The 14,224-nt window shown below is 34.0% G+C and overlaps 1 long non-coding RNA gene across 2 annotated transcripts; it reads left to right on the forward strand.

Annotated features, from left to right (window-relative positions):
- Positions 1 to 1,529: 1,529 nt before the first annotated feature.
- Positions 1,530 to 11,107, forward strand: LOC134176811 (uncharacterized). Of its 2 annotated transcripts, none has more exons than XR_009969361.1 (7): positions 1,530 to 1,644; positions 1,709 to 1,834; positions 7,340 to 7,392; positions 7,604 to 9,515; positions 9,584 to 10,174; positions 10,234 to 10,526; positions 10,788 to 11,107. It is a non-coding gene; the product is annotated as an uncharacterized LOC134176811 (long non-coding RNA). The 2 variants fall into 2 exon arrangements; XR_009969362.1 differs by having other exon boundaries at positions 10,234 to 10,383.
- Positions 11,108 to 14,224: the final 3,117 nt, after the last annotated feature.

The following is a 14,224-nucleotide window of genomic DNA, read 5'->3' on the forward strand; positions in this document are numbered from 1 at the left end:
AAGTATGACAATTAACAGAGATTGGATATTAATTTTAAAAAGGACTTAAAGATGGATTGAAAAATGCAGCTTAGACAGAATTTTTGCAAAATTTTTACTTTCATTATTTACCTGATAATTGACTAGTTCAAATTTTCTTGCACAAACGTTTACTTAACGCGGTTTCGCATAAAAACAATTGATAGATATCAATATCTGTCTTGTAAGTACATCGATCACAACAACAGAGATGACACTTCAATGTATGATGACTATAGCATGATTCATATTTGGCTAACTGGTAAATTTAAAATTTGAAAATAATTTTGCTAGAGCTAGCAGAGTGTTAATCAACTATTAATAATAATAATAATAATAATAATAATACATTTCTCTAGCACTAACACATAGGTAGCGCAGTTTCTTCTAATTGCCTTCTTAGTCGAAAAAGGGCATTGCAATTTCCTTTGACAGCAATAGCATAAACCGCGTTCACGCTAGCAACTTCAGAAACGAGCCAGACCACATATATTCTTTCAAGGTTGTCATTACTGTAACTACTCAGTAAAGGTTCTGATAAATGCTTAGTTTTATTTTGAATAATTTGGCCATCTAGATCGATTGCTATTATACATATTATACATCTATACGTTTCTGCATGAAAGTGTATTACGTGGAAGGCATGTATCCACCAGAAACTTCGAAATTTGTTTTATGCAAGATGTTATGCTGCAATAAACATCACGTGCACCGGTGGAGAAAAACAGTAAAACCGTTTGTAAGTACAAACTTTGCAGCTTTGATAGCAGCTAGTAATTCAAGTAAGTTACGACTTGCCACTTGTATTACATTAGCAAGACATGGCAACCAAAGATATCGCCGTGCAACAATAGACGAATTAATTAACCGCTAATCTAGTACGCCAAACAGTCATGAAAGAATTTTACAAGAACATTGTAACCCACAAGTGCATGTGCGCAACTGCTAACGCGAAGTCAATCGCTTTCGTGTCATATACAACATGTATATACGAGAACATAAAATTGCGTAACTAAAAGCGACCGTTTGTGATAACTCTCGTTACTTTGACGATTACAAAGTGTTCTAGCGGAGTTTCGGACAGTGTGGTCACGTGAAACACCAATTGTTTGTACACGATTTTCAATATATTTTATTAGTTAAAAGTAGTGTAGCAGCGATAGCACCAAAGGTGGGGCAAAAGCCAAAGACAACTGTATTGGTGTAACAGCACCTTATAGAGGTAACACAAAAGGGCAGTGGCTATAGTATACTCCCGTATGAATACACTACAACTCTCCTCCTACTGTCCTCATGAACTCCCGTATGAGTACACTACAGTAGCACGCTTAGCAGGAGAATAGGGTCCAAATTCGTAATTCTTTGCAACAATATATTTATTGTGGTTTTAGAGACTTATAGCTAAGGAAGCGGCAGTGCATGTAAACACAGTTTCAGTTACTAATTTCAATATTAATATTTACTGAATACGGGTTATCATATTTAAACGTGCTGAAACTCACAGCTGTCACGCCACAATTGTGTGATATCTGCAACGTCACCAAGAGCTTTACTTTGTGTTCAGGAATCTGGTAACTACCCGCATTTGAATTTGCTCAGATTTGCCAAAATTTTGTTTGACTTTGAGTAAGTCATACCCTTTGTAAACTCTAATTCATTATTACACTATAGATTTTTCTCTTTACTGTAGATTCAGAACTGGCAATGCTGGTCAAGAACGTAAAGTTTCATCTATTTACTTTTGGCTTGTCTATTCTTATTGCTAGTTTAGACTGAGCCTCTTCCGACAACGCTATCTACTGCCCTACCAAACATGGTAATTATCATATACGTATAATTTGTTTAGCTGTTTTTTATTAGGTAAGAGACGTAACTATAACATTTTTAGTATTTCGATATTATAGCATTGTATGACTATTGTATTATTGATATTAAAATATTAATATTGTACTATTAATATTGTAATATTAATATTGTAATGTTAATATTGTAATATTAATATTATAATATTAGTATGATATGTCGTGCTCAACCAGATCAGTCTGGTTTGTAAAGTCTATTACAAGTACCGGAAGCAAACCCTGCTTCAGAAGTACTTAGACCATCACGACTGTGTAACTAGAATAAAGACATGACTTTACGAAAGATTCGAGTAGATCTCAGAAGCAGTTTTCTGTAAGTGCTGCAGGTTATGATGACCTGGAATAATGTCCAGCCACCGTGCAATACCTGCGTGCACTGTGCTCAAAGCTCCCAAGACCACCGGAACCACCAGCTAGTGTTCAACAATTGTATTATTAATATTGTATTATTAATATTGTATTATTAATAGTGTATTATAAATATTGTATTAGTAATATTGTATTAGTAATATTGTATTGTTAATATTGTACTATTAATATTGCATTATTAATATTGTATTATTACTATTGTATTATTAATATTATATTATTAGTATTGTATTATTAATATTGTGCTATTAAAATTGTATTATTATTAATATTGTTATTAATATTGTATTATTAATATTTTATTATTAATAAATATTGTATTATTAATATTGTATTATTAATATTGTATTATTAATATTGTATTATTAATATTGTATTATTAATATTGTATTATTAATATTGTATTATTAACATTGTATGATTAATATTGTATTATTAATATTGTATTATTAACATTGTATTATTAATATTGTATTATTAATATTGTATTATTAATATTGTATTATTAATAGTGTATTATAAATATTGTATTAGTAATATTGTATTAGTAATATTGTATTGTTAATATTGTACTATTAATATTGCATTATTAATATTGTATTATTACTATTGTATTATTAATATTATATTATTGTATTATTAATATTGTGCTATTAAAATTGTATTATTATTAATATTGTTATTAATATTGTATTATTAATATTTTATTATTAATATTGTATTATTAATATTGTATTATTAATATTGTATTATTAATATTGTATTATTAATATTGTATTATTAATATTGTATTATTAACATTGTATGATTAATATTGTATTATTAACATTGTATTATTAATATTGTATTATTAATATTGTATTATTAATATTGTATTATTAATATTGTATTATTAATATTGTATTATTAATATTGTATTATTAATATTGTATTATTAACATTGTATGATTAATATTGTATTATTAATATTGTATTATTAACATTGTATTATTAATATTGTATTATTAATATTGTATTATTAATATTGTATTATTAATAGTGTATTATAAATATTGTATTAGTAATATTGTATTAGTAATATTGTATTGTTAATATTGTACTATTAATATTGCATTATTAATATTGTATTATTACTATTGTATTATTAATATTATATTATTGTATTATTAATATTGTGCTATTAAAATTGTATTATTATTAATATTGTTATTAATATTGTATTATTAATATTTTATTATTAATATTGTATTATTAATATTGTATTATTAATATTGTATTATTAATATTGTATTATTAATATTGTATTATTAATATTGTATTATTAACATTGTATGATTAATATTGTATTATTAACATTGTATTATTAATATTGTATTATTAATATTGTATTATTAGTATTGTATTATTAATATTGTGCTATTAAAATTGTATTATTATTAATATTGTTATTAATATTTTATTATTAATATTTTATTATTAATATTGTATATTTGATATTGTACTATTAATATTGTATTATAAATATTGTACTATTAGTATTGTAATATTAATATTATACTATTAATATTTTATTATTAATATTGTATTATTAATATTGTACTATTAAAATTTTGTTATTAATATTTTGTTGCATGTTTGGGTGCTTATTCCGCCGTTGCTAGGATTCTTTTTCTCGTTATATTACACATCTACCATAGCAACCCAACCGCATGTCGTATATTTACTGTTCAATAAACGTATATTGACTGGTCAATATCTGTATACTGCTTACTGATATAAAACACAACTAACGTAAAACGAAAAAAATATCAAAATCAAAAACCAATTAGCAATCAATACATGGGCATACCTATTTTAGATTACAAGCTTATTCTTTACAAATAATAATATTCACAGTACTACAGTTTGTAAAGGCGCAGTTAGAAATGACAAATGGATTCTCTCTTTCCGTTTCAGACGGCTGTTCAACTTGGACTACTTCGTGTCTTTCTCGACTTCTTGACTTTTGCGTCAGTGTAATCTGTGTGTGCATGGCCATTATCCAAAACTTTGCATGCTGCCATTTGCTGCAATTCAGATGGCTCTTGGTATTGTCTCAGTGCTTGCAGGGTTTATGGCCGGTTCTGCCTTGAATGGCATTTTCAGGAACTCCCGCTTGAAACAGCCTTGTCGCACCAGTAGCTCGAAGAGCGTGGTTGGTTCGAACTGGAAGACCAGCTTCAGCTGTCATCACTTTCATCATTGTAGCCAAAGTGTTACGACCGATTACTTGCTTTGAATATCAAGAACCAAATAAAGGTGTAGATAACAAAGGTTAATAATAGAAGGCTTCTCGAGAAAATCCTGCTGGCAACTTATTTAGATATAGAGATTCAAAATTTTTAAGTGGCAACGGTCACCATGCAGCTTCTTCATTAGCGTATCTGATAAACCACAAACCACAAAATGCTATTACCTTACAGAGTCACGTTGGAGCTTGACTATAATTTACCTTGTGACTTTTGTATGGATGCCGTAAATCACTTAGTCCACCATTATGATTTTTGGATCCGTGTTCAACGTAAATGTAAGAGACTTTTGACAATCTGTCTGTGGTTTGGCTGCATCTAGTTGTGAATTCTTTGTAGAGAGAAAGTCTGTCTGTCGGTACCTGCTCTTCTTGTGGAGCATACTTGTTTCGATTACTTTTCCATGCTTCAAATATTCGCATCACCCAACTGTTGCAGGCAGTCGTGTTCTTACAAATTGTACTCTTGCTGTACTCGTCTTTTCAGCAAATCTGCTGTCAAGCTGGCTACTACTAGTGGCATGCTTTTCTAAACCAACGCGTGTTATCTGTCGTCGTCGTCCTTGTCATTATTACTGTCTTCTTTTTGATCCGACATCACGCTGACAGAACACGTGGTTAATGTACTGTACTAATACTTTTGAGCACGTGGCCTTATGGAGCTGACGTCAACAACACTTCACAGCTGTCAAAATGTGGTTGTTTGACATAAAACTTTAGCAGTCATTGCAATACACAACCACTCCAATCCAACTTGAATAAACTATGAACTATAATTACAGTTGGATGTTAAACATGCAACAAATAGGTTAATGCATGGTAGGGTCGACGATATCCAGTTTATTGACCAAGGTCTTTTCGGGGCTTCTGCTCAATAATTAGCTTCGGCTAATTATTTTGGGAAGCCCCTCAAGATTTCGGTCAACATGTGCGGATCTAGGATCTGACTGAAGGTGGTGCGCTACAGTGTGAAATCAATTGTGGGCATGGTCAGAAAGTTGTTTAATTAAGAAGGGGCATCTTATGCAGGAATAAATGACACACAACCGCGCGCACGAACATGTAATGTGTATGTACACGTACACTATGCAGTGGCGACGGAACTGGGGGGGCCGTGGGGGCACGTGCCCCCACAAAATGCTCTCCGTTATCCATGTCATCTTGGCTGGTCATCACCGTGGAGACGTTAATGAAAGAAGACTAAGCTATTTTGGTAAAATCTAAGTATGTTTTATGTTGCTTAGTATTCCTAGGCATAGAGTTAGCAGTGTTCTTGGATTTCTATGGCCTGACAAACCGTTGTGCCCCCCCACTCAGCAGAGGCTTCCTTCGCCTATGCTATGTACCATAAGTATAGTCACAATCACTGAATGCAAGATCGAACAACAAGATCACACCGCTTCTGATTTGAAAGATGACTGTGGCATATTAATACGCACAAATCAACGTCGTATGCAGAGATTGTCAGTGTAAAGAGAATCAAAAAGCCTTTATAATAGTGAAACTACATATTTTTTGGAATTCTATATATACTATATATATACTATATACACACACACACACACACACACACACACACACACACACACACACACACACACACACACACACACACACACACACACACACACACACACACACACATATATATATATATATATATAAGCAGGGGTTGCGGCAGAAGCTGTAGAAAGAGAGAAAGACAGCTCATATAAAGACATTGTTAGTGAGAATGGAGGTGTGTTTTATCCACTAGTTGTTGAAAGTCTGAGCTTGTGGTAGCCGTCTAGTCTCCAGATTTTAAAATCAATCTGCAGAAGAACAACATTCCACAGTCACCTCACAATTAGCCAGGCCACGTCCTACTTCCACCAACGGCTTTCTATTAAATTCTGCTTGTATAATGCAAAGATAATTCTAGAAAGATTGTCTGTAGATTGCTCTGATGACGTTCTAGACTTTTTGTAGAGTGGGGGTTTGGATTGGTTTTGGGTTAGTTTCCAAGAATGTTATAAAAAATAATATATATGTATATATATATATATATATGTATATATATTTATAATGTATCTATAAACACAATATATATATATATATATATATATATATATATATATATATATATATATATATATATATATATACTATATATATGTATATATATATGTGTGTGTGTGTGTGTGTGTGTGTGTGTGTGTGTGTGTGTGTGTGTGTGTGTGTGTGTGTGTGTGTGTGTGTGTGTGTGTGTGTGTGTGTGTGTGTGTGTGTGTGTGTGTGTGTGTGTGTGTGTGTGTGTGTGCTTCCGAGTCTTAATTAATGACTGCAGATTACAGCTATTGTCCACAAACTGATCTTGCAAAGGACTAACAAGTAGCATGCGCCTAGGATGTGCTGTGGCAAATAGATCCAAACCTGATCTAAATCAAGAGGCAAAGACTTGTGAACGTCTTATCCTGTCAACACCTATCTATACCGCATACACTAAATTAAGTTGTCCCTTTTTGGGCGCTAAGTACACCTACTGAAAACATAGCATGATACTGCGTCTGGAGACATAGGCATTAGTCTGCCTAAGGGGTGCCCACACCCATACCTGGATCCGCCTCTGGTCAATAAACTAGATATCGTCTCCCTACCATGCATTAACATATATGTAATATTAATTAATATTGTAATATTAATACTTTATTATTAATATTGTATTATTAATATTGTATTATTTATTTCGTATTATTAATATTACGTTATTAATATTTTATTATTAATATAGTATTATTAATATTTGTCATTATGATCCTTTCAGTGGAGCGAGTGGGCCTTTACCTTCAACAATGCAACGACCAACCCGGTATATAGGTAAGAATAACCGACAGACTTATTTCATTAGATTGCTGGCGTCGTTCGGTATTGAACCTAGGCCATCATAATCAGACTCAGAAAACCAGAACTCTAACCGCTAGGCTTTAGTGGCTTATATTGTCTATTATTATTTACTTAGTAGCAATGTATATTATTACAAGTTAATTAACAAATTTCTGAAATAATTTGACATCTGTTTATGTTTTAGGGTCTGGAGTAATATTGTACAAGGAAAACATAACGGTTTATCAGCTTGCTGGATTTCGTCTAGAATTTTTTCGAAATTTTTCTGACCCCACACTTAAAACGACAGTCCTTTAATTACACTTGGACAGTCGACGACTTGGGAAAAGTTTCTACTTACAAGTGGCCAGGACCTGCAGCAACTCCGGAAACGTTTTACACATATTACAAAAATTTTATAACACCTCTTGTAATTACAAAATCCCATCATTCGCTCATCCGGTATACAGCTCAACGAAGTAATTCTGGAGAGTTTTGGTGGTAAGCTAAATATAACACAATACCAATAATGAAAGCACCAAAACGGCTGCGGATACATCAGTCCGCAATCAACTGGTGCACATTATAGTTTACTGCGCATGCGCACTGTAAAATTGCTTATAATTTAATTAAGAACGAAGCGGTGCAAATCCGCGAATCATACTTCAAGAAAACATCATTTCTTACCTGTAAAATCTCGGGCAAGTAGACAGCGATAATAGACAGACAAACGGCAATTCTACGTGTTGGTGGCAAGTCAAACTATTTATCAATACAGATAAATAAAATAATGAAAGCAGCAGGCAGGGCTGCCGATGCGTCGGTAAGCAATAATCATTACAGACTTTACTACGTATGCTCACTATAAACACATATTAATTAACAAAAAGCAAGTAAATGTCTCCTGTTAGTCGTAGAAGTCTATTTCTCTCATAATAATTTACCGTGCAAGTAGATACAGTATTACAGACAAACAGACCGTATTGATGTAGAAAATAAATGAGAGACAGACAATACAGACTGACAGACAGACAGAACGACAGACAGACAGACAGACAGCTATCAAGAGACGAAGACGGAAAGCCAAATGCATCAACCTTCAAGACACCGGAGATCTGTGTTTTCTGTGTATCTACAACGATCAAATGCTAGGGTTATTGACAGGGAAATAAAGGAGATTGTTTCAAGAGAGAGCCACATAAACATAAATAGTCGTAAGTAGAACCAAGCCCTATTGGCTTGGGTAGTATTTATTTGCTTTACTTAGATGGTGTATAATAGTTCAATGCTTGAAAATGTATGTATTGACATACATACATATATACAGACAGACAGACAGACAGACGGACGGACGGACGGGCGGACGGACGGACGGACGGGCGGACGGACGGACGGACGGACGGACAGACAGACAGACAGATAGGTAGTCTGCATTGTTCTCTTTTAAGTGATACCTGTTTGTTTGTTTTTTAAATCTAGTCCTAGTAAACTCTCGTATAGTTACAGAACTTTATATAGTTAACTTGCTTGCATTGTATTATAAATGTATGCTTGAATTAAATTTTATTTGACAGACAGAGAGACAGACAGACAGACAGACAGACAGACGGACGGACGGACGGACGGACGGACGGACGGACGGACAGGCAGGAAGGCATGCAGACAGACGATCACACTATCGAATGCGCATGTGCACCGAGGCATAATTACTATAACTTGTAAACATTTATGAATAAAAACGAGTAATTATTCTAAATACAATTTAACCAGACCAGAACCGGACTATCTATTAAGTTAAAGTTGTTGAAGATAAAATGTTATTTTCTCTCTGTGCAATTAGCTAGACCAACTATTTCACGGCAATCCAACATCTTGCTCGGTGTATCGGGATCTATTGTCGAGACTTGTTTCAATGTCACCGGAGGTCCCAAGCCGTCATTCAAAATCAGCAAAATGGACAATAACAACGACGTTGTGTCTTCTATTAAACACAAAAAACGGCTGCATTTACTTCGGATCTTTAAACCTTAGCGACGATACAAATGTTACTTTAACTGTGGCAGCAAAAAACTGCTTTGGAAATTCAAACTTCACTCTTAACCTACAAATTGTGCAAAGTAAATTGCAATATGCGGTATATAATAAAATCAGTCAAACTGTCTTTTAGTGTCATTTCTATCTTTAGAATTATTTTCAAGTCCAACTACGGTTCAGTGTTCAAGAAATAGATCTCACTATGAAGGACATACAACGCAACTTCCAACAACCAGTAGAATCCAAACACAAACTCAACAAATGAATAATCAAACAAATGACGTTTCTAGTTCAGCAGCAAACACAATCATTTTGAATTACAATGGAAAAAACTGTGGCGTCGTGCAAATCGATAATCACGGTATCTGTTAGTTCCACACTAACAATGCAATACACTGTGACAAATTTACACGACGAACTATTCGTTTGTCACAATGAGAAGACAACGGATCATGTGTTTAATCGCTATCCATTTCTAATCATACCAAACGTACAACAATCAGACACTGGAATATACGAAATCGTAGCAAAAGATGGGGATGTAAATACAAGATTGTATTTCATGCTTCGAGTAAAGACATCCTATTCTGCAACGGATACATCAGATCTAGGGAAAGGATCGCTGCCTACGAAAACTGTTACCACGGAAGAAACAAATGGCTACACAAGGCGTCTCACATCGACAATAGTTACAACATCAGGTCACAATGAGTCTAGACTACACGTGAACACACGTCGGAAAGTTAGATCATTTTTTTATTTAATTTAACAAGAAAGTACTCACAGCTTTCTTTAATCTAGAAATTGCAGTTTTGACTACAGCACTTATTGTCGTTTCGGTCTCTATTCTTGTCTTTGCTCTGCCAACTGCTTTCCTTGTTTACAAAAATCGTCAACGCTTGAATTTGTTAACTCGCAGACTAGCCAACTCTAGTGAAGGAAAAATTGGTGGTATTTCTAGCTTCTTCAACAGTTAACTAATATATCTATATTGCAAATATCTAAATTTAATCGTTATGTGAATAAGGAGAACAGACAATTTCTACAGATTCACACGTACAAGGCGTCCAACAAAAAGCATCTTTTAGCAAACGGTAATTTTTGCTTGAAGCAACAAGCATCTCGATAATATACTCAAAGTATTACCACGCATGCGCATTACACAACCAACGACACAGAAACGAACGAATACAAAAACATTTGTTGCACAAACCTATTTTTTACAGTTAGCTAACAAGTTAGACTAACAATATTTAAGATAAAATAACTGCCACATTATTATTAGTATAATCATGTAGTTCTAACTCATTTGACTATTTAAATTAATATTATTATTAAACTAAAATTATTTTTAGTGAGAAAACAGTGATGATATCGAGTTCAACGGCTGGGGACGCTGTGTATGAATGTGTTGAAGAGGATTGAGTGCGACAAGTCACAGTGGAGACATCTGATGATTCCCCATCAGATATCACTGTTCAAGAAAATGCCGCTTACGAAGTAGCGGTCTAAACTCAGCAATTTACAGTGACGCTGTTTTGCCAAAATTGCTTCGTATTCAGTTGACTATAAGGTATGACAAACATCCGCGTATCTGTAGAGCAGCTGCTTTTGTGTAGTACACTATTAGACGAGTAAATGCATTTTCACAAAGACATGAAAGTTTGCTTGTATGGCAAAGAAATGGCTTAAGTTGCAGTGTTGCAATTTATGTGGCTACAATCTAAAAAGGATTTTGGGGAACGGCATAAATTTTATGTCAACTAACTCCAACAATATAGGCAACGCATATAAGTATGACTATTAGTAGATACTAGACATTATAAATGCAAAAAGCAATTAAAAGTAGCTCGAAAAAATGCAGCTCAAACTGAGTCTCTGCAAAATTTGACTTTGAATTGTTTACTTGATAATAATTACCAAAACAGTGTAACTCATGTTTGTAATTGTTACAAATAAATTTTTTAGTGGCCAACTGCTAACGAGAAATCAATCACTTTCGTAACTTACAGCATTTATACGGAAGCTTATTAATTAATTAATATTACGTAAACGTCAACAACATTTATGTCCCGTATGCAATATTTCTCATTACTTTGCCGATTACAGGCAATAGTCTAGCTGTCTTACGTAATCATACATACGGAATTTGTGGTGACGTTAAACAACAGTTGATTTGTACTATTTTAAATAGATGTTACAAGTAGCAAAGCTTAAAATTTAATTAACATAAAAATAGCGTTAAAATCAGTATTATTATTTTTGCAAATATTTTATCTATCGCTGTTTTTAGAAGCTCCTAGTTGTAAATTTGACGGTGCATTTTCTTAACACAGCTTTAATCGCTAGTTTTAATTAAAGATGCTTTATACGGGATATCATAAACGTGCTAAACCTCACAGCTGTCACGCCACAATTGTGCGATATCGACAAGGCCATCAAGATCTTCACTTTCCGTTCGGAAATGTAACTACCAGCACTTGAATTTGCAAACATTTAACAAAATTTTGTTTTACTTTGCTAAAGTAAGTCATACTACTTCTAAACTCCAATTCACTCTTTACTCTAGATACAGAATTGTAGATGCTGGTCAAGGACGTTAACGTTAATCTATTTACTTTTGGCTTGTCTATTCTGATTACTAGTTTAGACTCAACCTCTGCAGACAACGCTGTTCACTGTCCTACCAAACCAAGTAATTATGTAGTTCCAATTAGGTAAAAACATTAATGTAACATTAGCATTACTAATATATTATTAGTAATATATTATTGCTATAAGTTAACAAAATTTTAAAAAACATTTGTTAATTAATTAATATTTTACATGGGAAAATTCTATTGTACAAAGACAACATAACAGTTTATCAGCCTGCTGGATTACGTCTAAAAGTTTTCCGAAATTTGTCTGACGTCACACTTACAGCTGCACTGTCCAGAGATTACACTTGGACAGTCGACGACAGTCGGATCAAGTGTGGCAAGTCATGGTAGAGTCATTTCATGATTCACCATCAGATATTGCTGTTCAAGAAAATGCACATTACGAATTAGCAGTTGAAACACAGCGATGCTTTCTACCAAAACTGTTTGGTATTTGGTTGACCTTAATTAATTAATGTATGACAAACATCCGGGTAACTGTAGAGCAGTTACCAGTACCTACACCTATTTAAACATTTTGTCAGTAGTGTGCTATAAGACGAGAGTATGTTTGCATTTTCACAAAGACAGACACTTTGCTTGTAAGATAAATAGACGGCATACAGTGTTGCAAATTTATGTGGAGACACTGTACAATGTAAAGGTAACGACATAAAATTGTTGTTAATTAAACCGAAGCTTACATAAGTTAATAACACACACACACACACACACACACACACACACACACACACACACACACACACACACACACACACACACACACACACACACACACACACACACACACACACACAAACACACACACACAAACACACACACACACACACACACACACACACACACACACACACACACACACACACACACACAAACACACACACACACACACACACACACACACACAAACACAAACACACACACACACACACACACACACACACACACACACAAACACACACACACACACACACACACACACACAAACACACACACACACACACAAACACACACACACACACACACACACACACACACACACACACACACACACACACACACACACATGAAGGAAATAAATTGATAGACGTAGTTATCTGCATGCTTGTAAGTATGTAAGTACATCGATCACAACAACAAAGATGACACTTCAATGTGTGATAACGAGTTATATTTTTAACTAACTCGTAAATTTAAATTTTTAATCAAGTGACTAGCCAATGTTAGGCAACTATTGTCGACTTACTTCGGTGTTACTCGAATAAGGGCATGCCAACGTGAACTGACAGCAGTGCATGGATGGCATGCGCGGTATCCACCAAGGACAATAATTCTTTAAGTACATGTATATGATGCTATGCTGCAATATAGGCACCACTAAAGCACCCATATAAATGTTCTACGTCTCAAAATGGACCACATTACGGTACTGCCCTTAGAGATATTATTGCTGGAACGACTAAAGTCTACAGGAAGAAACAGCTAACCATTTGCTAGTAGAGTGTGGACCTTTGATAGCAGCTAATAACACAAGCAAGTTACGACTTACGACTTGTAACAAAGATGATAACCAGAGAAAAATGGGCGAACCGACAATCAGACGCCAAAACGTTCATGAAAGAGCTAGTTTTTACCAGAACAGTCTAACTCATGTTTGCGATTGTAGTAAAAAACTTACCTGTGTGCAACTGCAACTTACCTCAGTCCTGTGTGCAACTGCTAATAGTGCGAAATCAATCGCTCTCGTGGCTTGCAACACTTATTCGGGAATCTACGATTGCGATGACCTTTAATGTCTTGTATGTAATCTTTGCGACAATTTCTATCTACCGTGAAAGCGACGGTGTAAACACAGTTTCAATTACTAGTTTCAATATTGCTAATAACTTTGTACGGGATATCCTAGATGTGCTGAAACTCACAGTTGTCACGCCACAATTGTGTGATATCTGCAAGGTCACAAAGAGCTTCATTCTGTGTTCAGGAATTCGACTACCATCACTTGAATTTGCAAAGATTTACCCAAATTTTATTCGACATTGCTAAGGTACGTCATTCTTTGTGACGTCTAATTCATTATTTACAATACAATTTTTTCTTTGACACAGAATTGGCGATGCTGGTCAAGA

Source organism: Corticium candelabrum, chromosome 3 (assembly GCF_963422355.1).
Source record: "Corticium candelabrum chromosome 3, ooCorCand1.1, whole genome shotgun sequence".
NCBI lineage: Eukaryota > Metazoa > Porifera > Homoscleromorpha > Homosclerophorida > Plakinidae > Corticium > Corticium candelabrum.